The sequence below is a fragment of the Taudactylus pleione genome, unplaced genomic scaffold, assembly GCF_031769625.1.
Source record: "Taudactylus pleione unplaced genomic scaffold, aTauple2 ptg003033l, whole genome shotgun sequence".
Taxonomy (NCBI): Eukaryota; Metazoa; Chordata; class Amphibia; order Anura; family Myobatrachidae; genus Taudactylus; species Taudactylus pleione.
In genome coordinates this window covers 8,091-20,108 of record NW_028287397.1, presented here as the reverse complement: position 1 = coordinate 20,108, position 12,018 = coordinate 8,091, and the positions used below count along the sequence as shown (strand labels likewise).

Genomic DNA, 12,018 nt, shown 5'->3' with positions numbered 1-12,018 from the left:
AGTCCTAAAAGAAGCGTGGACTGGTCACTGCGCACCAACCCGGGAGATTGGCGTCCGTTAGGATTACCCAGTCTGGGAACCAAAAGGGGCGATCATTGGTTAGATGAGATGTCTGAAGCCACTAAGACAGAGACAGACACACCTCTGGAGAGAGCACCATTGTCTGAGGTTTGATCCGATGGTGGGAATCCGTTCTACCTGGAGAGGATCAGCCTTTGCAATGGCATGAAATGGAACTGAGCATATTCCACCATGTCGAAGGCAGACACCATGGATCCCAGAACCTGCATTGCTGAGTGGATCGACACTCGGCGACTGTGGAGACATTTGTGCACTCGCAGTTGAAGTGTGGAGATCTTGTCTGATGTCAGAAAGATTCTCTGACCCTGAAAATCTAGCAGGGCTCCCAGATGAATCATTCTCTGTGAGGGATCCAGGGAGAGTTTTTTCCAGTTGATCAACCATCCGTGCTTGTGCAGGAAAGCAATGGTTAACTACAGACGGCGGTGAAGCACTTCTGGGGATCTTGCTAGGAGCAGGAGGTCGTCCAGGTATGGAAACAGTCGGACACCCTGACTGCGCAGGTGGGCCGCCCTGATAGCCATACATTTGGTAAACACCCGTGGAGCTGTGGAAAGTCCAAAGTGCAGAGCCTGATATTGGAAGTGTTGCCGTAGTACAGCAAATCGGTACCTGTAGGTACGCGTCCTGAATATCCAGATACTATAAAGTTCCCAGGCTCCATAGCTAGGATGATGGAGCGTAGGGTTACCATCCTGAACTTTGGCACCCTTAGGAATTTGTTCAAGGATCTGAGGTTGAGGATAGGCCGATGAGACCCATTCGGCTTCTGAACCAGAAAGAGTAGAATAATAACCAGTCCCTCACTGAGATAGTGGGACTGGCACAATTACCCCTGCTTGCAGCAAGGACTGCATGGCTTTCTGGATTTGTAGGGCCTTGTTCGGGTCTGAATGAGGGCCTGTGTAGAAAAAACTGGTGGGGAGACCGTCTGAGAAATGAGAGGGCGTAACCATTTGAGACCACTTCTCTTACCCAAGTATCTGTGGTGTTTTGACACGAGTACTGGGCGAACTGAAGAAGTCGGCCTCCCACTCTGGGATATCCCAGAGGGAGGCCCGTCCCACCAGGCTGAGGGTTTATCCTTGGGCTTTGAAGCAGGACGTCTGGTGTTCCAGGTCCGCTTTGTCCTGGGTTTGGCGGCTCTAGTGGAAGCAGACTGCCTAGGAAAGGACTGACCTGAAGTAGTTACAATCTTGTCAAGGACTGAGCCCAACAAGATCTCCCCATTGTAGGGTATCCCTTCTAGGCTTTCTTGGAATCCGCATCTGCCTTCCATGTGTGTAGCCACAGGGTACGGCGGGCAGACACAGCCGTGGCCGAGACTTTGGAGGTTTGGAGACTGGCATCTAATGTCACTTTTCCAAAACAGGAAACTGCATCTCGAATGAGAGCAAAAAAAGATATCTGATCCCTAGAAGCATCTGAGGGAAAAAGAGTCTTCAAGTGCGTCAGCCCAGCTCTCTATAGCTTTAGCCACTCATGCAATAACCATGGTTGGACGGGCACCATCCCCTGAAAGAGAGTATATCGATTTCAGGCAAGCTTCTACTTTCCTATACGAAGGGTCCTTCAAGGAAGTAACTGTAGGAATAGGCAATGTAGCGCGTTTAATTAAACGTGTAACATGTGAATCCACCGCAGAGGGTGTTTCCCATATTGCACAATGAGCCACAAGAAAAGAGTAACGTGAGGTCAGTATGAAACCTCTTACCAGGCGATTGCCAGGCTGCAGCCATGAGTTCAGCTAGATGATCCCATAGAGGGAATTCTGCTTGAGGCTACTTTCTGTCGTTTGTACAGAGGGTGCTTGGATTTAGGGGCTGGCTCGTCATCTTCTACTAATAAGATGGATCTGACAGCTCGCACCAAGGCAGGAATATTAATTTATGACCGACTCTCATCCTCCTCCGGAGGGGAGTCAGGGTTAGAGAGACCAGTATCTGTGCATGGACTGTGACGATAACACAGGACGTGTAAAGGATTTACTGGGTAGAGGTTTCCCACCTTGCAACATGGTTTGAAAGGCATTAGATGAAACCTCAGACTCTGCAGTGAGTTAGAGAGTACGTCTACCAATGGTGGGGGTACAGGAGGTACCTTTATCGACTGAACCTGATGTGACAACCCCAAAGGGGGAATTACGTCCTGCTGTGATAACCCCCTCGGGGATTATACAGCCGGATCCACTAGGAGCCCAGGTTATATATATATATCCCTTATCAAATCGTTCTCACTTAAGCCTACAGCCCATAACTGGCCTGATGGCAGTATGGGGACAGATGCCTGTATATACTCCTGTCTTTGCTAGACATAGCTGCAGAGTAAATGGCACACAATATGGCACTGGGTATAATGCAACCAACGTGCATGTAGGATAATAGTAGGAAGCAATATACTGGTCCTGTCTTATGCCTGGGTAAGCTGCAGGAGCACACAGCCCAAATATGGCACTGTAACTGTATGTGACAAAACCTCACAAATACTTAGGGGGGTCATTCAGCGCAGGACGCACGCAAGCGGGTCGATGTTACCCCAATGCGCATGCGCACGACGGAGGGAGCTCCGTCGTGCACATGCGCGAGACCCGGACAGCGACAGCCAAGCTGTCGCTCCGGGTCTCGCACCAAAGGGGGCGTGCTGTCGATGGTGACTGACAGCACGCCCCCTTTTGTGGACGTGCCGGGGGCATGGCTGCCAGACGGAGGCGTTCCCATGGGAACGCCTACCGTCTGGGTCCGGGCCCACTGACATCACTAGTGATGTCAGTGGGAGTGATTTTGGCTCTGATAGAGCCAAAATCACTCCAGGGCTTGCAGTCACCGAGACCCTACCGCAGGGTCTCGTCGCAAGCCCGATGGCCATCTTTTTGGCCGCTTGCATATGCTGTGGGTGGTCACCCACAGCTATGCGAGCGGCCAGGAGGCCGCTCCATTTTCAGGTAGGAGGGCCCTGATTCAGAGCGAGCGTCCGGCTCTGAATCAGGCCCTTCGTTCTATAAATGTGAGGCACAGGAAAACCACTGAAAACACCCGTATCAGCTGATCAGGTAGTAGTCCGAAGAAAAACACTGGTCCTGACTGACACTTGGATAAGCTGCTGGAGCACTTTGCCTAAATATGGCACAATGCAGCACACAACAGTATGTGTCAGACCTCACAAATATTATCTTTTATATATGTGAGTTTTAAGACCCACCTTAACTACACCTGTATTAGGGCAGAATTAGAGGTATAGATATATGCTGAGAGTTAGGAAACAAAGACACAGACAGGCAGCGCTAGCATAAGTCACATACAATGCAGGAAGTATACTGCAACGTGGCACTACAGTCACCTGCCCAGAGTCAGTGTCTGGGAAGGGTATAGTGCTGCATACACCAACCCAAGGGAGATGTATACAGGGGGACTGGACCACACGCTGGCCAGAGAGATCTGCGAGTTCACCATCCAATAAAATGGCCGCCGGAGACCTCAGAGGGGGCGTGGCCACAGGAGGAAACAGCTCAGCAAAGCCAGACCACAATGGAAAGGCGCGCTGAGCTGAGGGGAGGAGCCACTAAAACCGGGAAGGCTGTCTCCCCTGGCTGACGATTAACCCCCGGGACGCTGGCTCCCACAGCCAAATAAAAGTCCCTGGTGGTGTAGTGGAGAGCAGCGTATTGTGTGCCTGCTTCCACAGTCAGCACATCCGGTCTGTCCCCAGAGACCGGAGGCAGAACTGCTAATACGCAAGCGGGGACCCACTCTTACCTGTCTCCGTACGTCCGTCCGCAGTCCGGGATGTCCCGCTAAGACACCGGCGCCGGCGGGGTGATGGAGCGGCAGCGCAGACGTCCTGTGGACAGTGTGCTGCTGCGCGCTCTAATGGAAGAAAAACTATCCAAATCATAAAAATAAAATTAGCTTTGGAACTGCTAATCAGCCCCTCTGCGTTCACAGTGACCCGACTCCGGCCGGGCACCAACTATAACCAAGGTGTCTCTGGCTCGGGTGCAGGATATAGGGAGGATGGACCAGTGCATCCTGGGAGCAAAAGCTTTAACTGCGTGGTGCCCGGGATCCAGATCCATCCTACACCCTAAGGTCTCCCTGTGGAGCCTATGGACCCTGAAGAAGAAGAAATATTATTTGGCACATGTAATAATAATAATACTCACAGCCTCCGTTAATTCTAGCTGGTCTGGTGGCTTAACCAGGGTCTTGGCCTGTGTCCATTCATCCGCTCCATCCCCCATGTCTGTGGAGTCATCTTCATCCTAACGAATGCAAATACATTAATAAAGTGAATTTGAGAGCAGAGAGACGGACACACACCTGAAGACTGTGGGTGCGAATCAGAGTCTCACGGATATAAATGCGGATCGTTACCCGTAAGCAGAGTTATGTGCATTTATGCTACTGTACAGCTCTGCACAACTAGCAATTATATCTACATGCCCATAATACACCCTCATAACAGTGATCCTACATGGGAGCACCCCGTGGCTAACTAGTTACTGAGGGAACTGTTCCTCCTTCTACTATACAGCACAGACAGAGAGAGGTGCCCACACCCCAATCACATGGGCCTAGGGAGGTGCTCACACCCCAATCACATGGGCCTAGAGAGGTGACCACACCCCAATCACATGGGCCTAGGGAGGTGCCCACACCCCAATCACATGGGCCTAGGGAAGTGCCCACACCCCAATCACATGGGCCTAGAGAGGTGCCCACACCCCAATCACATGGGCCTAGAGAGGTGCCCACACCCCAATCACATGGGCCTAGAGAGGTGCCCACACCACAATCACATGGGCCTAGGGAGGTGCCCACACCCCAATCACATGGGCCTAGGGAGGTGCCCACACCCCAATCACATGGGCCTAGAGAGGTGCCCATACCCCAATCACATGGGCCTAGAGAGGTGCCCATACCCCAATCACATGGGCCTAGAGAGGTGCCCACACCGCAATCACATGGGCCTAGGGAGGTGCCCACACCCCAATCACATGGGCCTAGGGAGGTGCCCACACCCCAATCACATGGGCCTAGAGAGGTGCCCACACCGCAATCACATGGGCCTAGAGAGGTGCCCACACCGCAATCACATGGGCCTAGGGAGGTGCCCACACCCCAATCACATGGGCCTAGGGAGGTGCCCACACCGCAATCACATGGGCCTAGGGAGGTGCCTACACCGCAATCACATGGGCCTAGTGAGGTGCCCACACCCCAATCACATGGGCCTAGGGAGGTGCCCACAACGCAATCACATGGGCCTAGGGAGGTGCCCACACCCCAATCACATGGGCCTAGAGAGGTGACCACACCCCAATCACATTGGCTAGTGACATATCTGGAATAATTTGTAATCACAATGCTCCTAGAAATGAGGACAAATCTCTATAATTATAAGTTTATAATACACAAGTGATGTTACTATAGGTATAAACTCTTGACAATCATATCTGTATAAAAGCAATTCTGATTTCATCGCTTATACTTCAAAAGGTACTTGTGTCTTATGGGGAATAATGAACTATGGGCCTGATTCAGACCCACTCGCGAGCGGCTGTCCGCTCGCAAGTGGGTCGATGTTATGGACTGAGCATGCGCACGACGGAGGGAGCTCCGTCGTGCGCATGCGCCAGACGCGACGAGCGAAGGAAAGTCCTTCGCTCGTTGTGTCCGATCAAAGGGGGCGTGCTGTCAATGTTGATTTGGTGGGCGTGCCGGGGGCGTGCCTCCCTGACGGGGGCGTTCCCACGGGAACGCCTCCCGTCAGAAGCCGGCCCACTGACATCACTAGTGATGTCAGTGGGAGTGATTTTGGCTCTGATAGAGCCAAAATCACTCCGGAGCTTGCAGTTGAGAAACTCAAGCGCAGGCTCCGGCTCGCAAATTCGATGGTCGCGATGGTCTCGACCATCGCGACCATCACAATGCACGCTCGTATAGCCTGTATAGCTCGTATAGCCTGTGGGTGGTGACCCACAGCTATACGAGCGTCCAGGAGGACGCTCCATGAAAATGGAGCCAGGCCCTCATTCAGAGCGAGCGCTCTGCTCAGAGCGTACGGCTCTGAATGAGGGCCTATGGCCCTGATTAAGGGCTGGACGCACTGAAAGAGCGCTCGCTCTGAATCAGGGCGTCTTTTTTTGTTTTTATGGAGCGGCCTCCTGGCCGCTCGCATTGCTGTGTGTTGCCACCCACAGATAATGTGAGCGGCCAGGATGATGGTCAAGACCATCGTGACCATCGGGCTTGCGACGATACCCTTGTGGTAGGGTCTCGTGGCCGCAAGCCCCAGAGAGCTTTCGGCTCAAGCAGAGCCGAAAGCTCTCCCACTGACATCATTTGTGATGTCAGTGGGGCCGCCCCCAAACGGTAGGCGTTCCCATGGGAACGCCTCTGTCTGGGCAGCCACCCCCCCGACCCGACCACCAAAGGGGGCGTGCTGTCACTCAACATTGACAGCACGCCCCCTTTGGTGCGAGACCCGGAGCGACGGGTCTCGCGCATGCGCTCTGGGCCACCATCGACCCGGTTGCGAGCGCTCAGCGCTTGCGACCGGGTCTGAATCAGGCCCTATGTACAGTACACTGTAAAAGAATATGGATATTAGAAGTCACCTTGGATCTCCGTGGCCTGTAATTTGGTCAAATCAAAGTATCAGTGACATCTAATATCCATGTAAGTTACAGTAGAGAGTAAATATTACCCTTACATAGTAATATTACTCTGGGCTATAGCAAGGTTTATCTCAGTATAAGATCGTCTCACCCTCCGCCTGGAAGTGGCCTTTGTCTGTTTGGGGACACTTTGCTTCTGAGTCAGACCTGGAGCCACGCTCTGCAAAGACAGAACAATGTGATAATACAGAACATGCAGCCTCCCCAGAGCAGGAGAACGTATCACACACACACAGTAACACACACACACACACAGTAACACACACACACACACACACACACAGTAACACACACACACACACAGTAATACACACACACACACACAGTAACACAAGATCTCCATCATAAGATCAGGGAAGAACTGGAGCCACGCTCTGCAAAGACAGAACAATGTGATAATACAGAACATGCAGCCTCCCCAGAGCAGGATAACGAGACAGACAGACAGACACACAGACACACACAGACAGACACACACACACACAATCTCCATCATAAGATCAGGGAAGAAACTGGTCAAAGGTGCCGGAACACAGGGTTTTATATAGAACGTGTCTTCCCTTACAAACAATCATTTCTCAGGGGCTGGGAAAAGTAACACAACGCCGCGGCGAGTAGGAAGCGGAACAAAATGCTGCAGGGGTTGGAAAACAGAACAGGACGCCTCAGGGGCCGGGAAATGGGACAAATTATGGCATTATCAGAAAGTTAGTTGCCTTAGATGATGTAGCAGAAAGTGTACTCACATAATCACACATTATTAGCTGCACCTGCTCATAATGCAAATATTATGTCAGCTGATCATGTGGCAGTAACTGAATGCATACATGGTCAGGAGGTTCAGTTGTTATTCAGACCAAAAACCAGTATGGGGTAGAAATGTGATGTAAGTGACTGACCTTGGAATGATTGTTGGTGCCAGATACGGTAGCTTGAATATCTCAAACTACTCAAAACAGTCTTAGGGGTATATTTACTAAAGGTCAATTTTAATCGATCAAAATCTATTAACATTGATGTTGCGTTTCTGAAGCTAAATCACACATTTACTAATACTTAAAAAACTAAATAAAAATTGTCTGTTAGTAAATGTTTGATTAAGCCCCAGAAACCCATTAAAATCAACCTTTAGTAAATATACCCCTTAAGCTGCATACACACACACAACGATTTTTTGAACAATTATCGTTAAACGATATCGTTTGAAAAAATCTTTCACTTTCAAAGTCAAACGATGAACGATAATCGTTCATGCGCGTTCACGTTTGTAGTTCTGTCAGACTTGTCAACTCAACGATTTTCATTAAGGGAATGTGCAAAAATCGTTTGTAGTTCAAAAAAAATCGTTCATTACACTTTAAAAAATCTGACATAAAATTGTTCATAAAATCGTTGGTAACAAAATCGTTGTGTGTGTGTGCAGCTTTAGAGCTGACAAAGAATGTTACACAGATCAAAACCGTGTACATGACAATGAGCTCAGTGTATGCCAATGTCTTAGGGCACCTCTGGGATGTGGGGGTGAAAGGGAGAGGATGAGGAGGGAGGAGGAGAGAGGAGTTCCTCACCCAGTAACCAGTGGCATTACCTGTTTGGCTCGGGTAGGCATGATCTCCCAGGGCACAGCAGATGCTTGTGATGTCTGTGAAGCCTCGATTCAGACAATGTCTATAGAGGATAAAACACAAGGGCTGATGATCACTAATATAATATAATAATTTACACACCTGACCTACACATTCAATACGCTCCATAGCAGTACTTGGGTCAGCGTAGGTTTCCAGCAGTGACCACAAATACATAGAGATTGCTGAAGCTGGACACGATTTATATTGTGGGGTGTTTGTCTGATTAATTACTGAGTAATTGTGAAGCGCTGTGTGGTGGGAAGTTCACTTATCCAGGTAACATAATCTCAGGTGCCATATATAACGTATCTGCTGCCTCGTGGCACAAAGCCTCACACAGAGAGATTGGAATAAGCAACATTTAAGTAGATACAATATATACATTACACACGTATTATGCTAAGTACACATCTAAGCGTTATATCGTTGTTTGAGCTAAGGCCCTGATTCAGAGCTGAACGCTCGCTCTGAATCAGGGCCGTCCTATTTAAATGTGGAGCGGCCTTATGGACGCTCGCATAGCTGTGGGTTACCACCCACAGCTTATGCGAGCGTCCATGATGATGGTCGCGATGGTCAAGACCATCGCGACCATCGGGCTTGCAACGAGACCCTTGCGGTAGGGTCTCGCTGCCGCAAGCCCAGGAGTGATTTTGGCTCTATCAGAGCCAAAATCACTCCCACTGACATCATTACTGATGTCAGTGGGGCCGGACACAGACGGTAGGCGTTCCCATGGGAACGCCTCCGTCTGGCCGCCACGCCCCCGGCACGCCCACCAAAGGGGGCGTGTTGTCAGTCACCATCGACAGCACGCCCCCTTTGGTGCGAGACCCCGAGCGACGCATTTCTCGTCGCTCACCAGGTCTCGCGCATGCGCACGATGGAGCTCCCTCCGTCGTGCGCATGCGCATTCTCACAACATCGACCGGCTTGCGAGCGAACTTTGCTCGCGAGCGGGTCTGAATGACCCCCTAAGAACGATATATCGATGGTGCATCGGCAGGTGAGCACACCCGATATGTCCGCAAACGACGCTATTCACAGATATATCTGACAGGCCCTGCAGCAGAGGTGATGCTGATATATCTAGCAGATAACAGGAGATATGGTAAGATCTTACCTTTGTTATCTCCGTTTCTACGAAGTCCTTAGGATCCACAGGGATACCTTGGGGTATAGGGCTTGGCTCCAGCCATGGGCACCACAGAGTTAAAGATTTCCTCCCAGGATGCACCGGGCCCCCTCCTATACCCCGCCCCCAGGCCAAGGCACCTCAGTTTTAGTATCAAGCCATAGGCCGGGAGAGAGGAAAAAGGAAGTCTGGAACAAACAAGATTCACATTCTCATAGAAAAGGGAGACAGAAACTGGTGACCAGAACAACACCCTACGGAAGCACAGGGCGTCAGGGTGGGCGCCCTGTGGACCCTAAGGACTTCGTAGAAACGGAGATAACAAAGGTAAGTTCTTACCATATCTCCTGTTTTCTACCTCAGGGTCCTTAGGGATCCACAGGGATACCTTGGGGATGTCCCAAAGCAGTATCCTTCAAGGGAGGGGACGCTCCTGTGCCGAGAGGAGAACCCGCCTCCCGAAGGAAGCATCCTGAGAAGCAAATCTGTCAAAAGCGTAATGCTTGACGAAAGTATGGACAGAGGACCACGTGGCCGCCTTACAAAGCTGAAGAGCTGAGGCGCCACGTCGAGCTGCCCACGAAGGTCCCACAGATCTTGTAGAATGAGTTTTCACAGAGGGTGGCACTGGAAGTCCCTCATGAGTGTATGCCTCAGAGATCGCCATGCAGATCCAGCGTGCCAAAGCCTGTTTATTGGCAGGCCAACCCCTCTTATGAAATCCATATAGGACAAACAAAGAGTCCGATTTTCTCAAAGAACTGGTACGGTCCACGTAAATCCGCAGAGCCCGTACTACATCTAAAAGAAGCCTCACCAGCTGTGAGATCAGATGAATTAAAGGCTGGGACCACAATTTCCTCGTTAATGTGGAAACTAGACACCACTTTAGGAAGAAATTCGGGACGGGTACGCCCTATCCGAATGAAAAATTAGAAAAGGGGGACGACACGAAAGAGCCCCCAAATCCGACACCCCTCTGGCTGAAGCAATAGCCAAAAGGAACACTGTCTTTGCCGTAAGCCATTTCGGATCCAGAGAACCCAGAGGTTCAAATGGAGGATCCTGTAGTGCCTTCAGGACCACAACCAGATCCCATGGAGCTACCGAATGGACATAGGGAGGCTGGATGCGAAGGACACCCTGCATAAAGGTACGGATATCAGGCCGCGTAGCAATCCTTCGTTGAAACAAAACCGACAGGGCAGAAACATGCACCTTCAGTGAAGCAAGGCGTAGACCTAAATCCAAGCCTGCCTGAAGGAAAGCCAACACTTTTCGATATTCTAAACTCGCGAGGATCGTACGCTTTAGGGCGACACCACTCAAAATAGGTATGCCACACCATGTGGTAAATTCTAGCTGAAGCCGGCTTACGAGCATGTAACATGGTATTGACCACTGCTCTAGCGAAACCCTTGGACCTCAAGAGGGAAGTCTCAAGAGCCACGCCATCAAAGATAGTCGACTCAGGTCCGGGTAGAGACAAGGACCCTGAGACAATAGGTCTGGCCTCTGAGGTAACAGCCAAGGAGTGTCGATGGATAGACACTGGAGATCCGAGAACCAACTCCTTCTGGGCCACGCAGGGACCACCAGCAGGATCTTGCCTCCTTCCTGCCTGAACTTTCGAATTACTCGAGGCAGCAGGGAGAATGGAGGAAACAGGTACGCGAACTGGAAGTTCCATCGTGCCGACAGAGCGTCCACCAGGAGAGCTCCTGTGTCTCTTGTTCGGGATCCGTACGCCAACAGCTTGCGGTTGTGTCTGGAGGCCATGAGGTCTATTTCGGGAAGACCCCACTTGTCCACCAGGAGTTGGAACACCTCCTGGTGAAGAGACCATTCCCTCGGGTGTACAACGTGGCGGCTGAGGAAGTCCACCTCCCAGTTGAGCACACCCGGAATGAAGACGGCCGAAAAGGCCGGAAGATTGCCTTCTGCCCAAGTCAGAATGCGGGACACCTCCCTTAGAGCCGCTTGGCTTCGAGTTCCTCCCTGACGATTTAGGTAAGCCACCGTGGTGGCGTTGTCTGACTGAACCTGCACAGGTTTCCCCAGCAGAAACGGTCTTGCATGCTGCAGCGCCCTGAACACTGCTCGAATTTCCAATATATTGATTGGCAGATCCGATTCCTCTGACGTCCACCGGCCCTGGAAGATGTGTGGGCCTGTCACAGCACCCCAGCCCCGAAGGCAGGCATCCGTTGTTAGAAGGACCCAATCCAAAATCCAAAACGGACATCCCCTGCGGAGATGAGACTTTTGTAACCACCACGTCAAAGACAGGCGCACTTCCGGAGTGAGCCTGATCATCTGTGTCTTTATTCGACAGGGATTTCTGTCCCATCTGGACAGGATCAACATTTGTAGAGGCCTGGAATGGAACTGGGCATACTCCACCATGTCGAACGTTGACACCATGGAACCCAGTAACTTCATCGCTGAGAGAAGAGACACTCGGCGACTGCTTAGAACATTGCGTATCTTGGACTGCA

The 12,018-nt window shown here is 51.0% G+C and overlaps 1 long non-coding RNA gene across 1 annotated transcript; it reads right to left on the bottom strand.

Moving 5' to 3' along the window:
* Positions 1-4,245: 4,245 nt before the first annotated feature.
* Positions 4,246-8,732, bottom strand: LOC148430954 (uncharacterized). Its single transcript, XR_015877319.1, has 3 exons — positions 8,346-8,732; positions 6,849-6,917; positions 4,246-4,339 (listed from the first exon to the last, which is right to left on the bottom strand). It is a non-coding gene; the product is annotated as an uncharacterized LOC148430954 (long non-coding RNA).
* Positions 8,733-12,018: the final 3,286 nt, after the last annotated feature.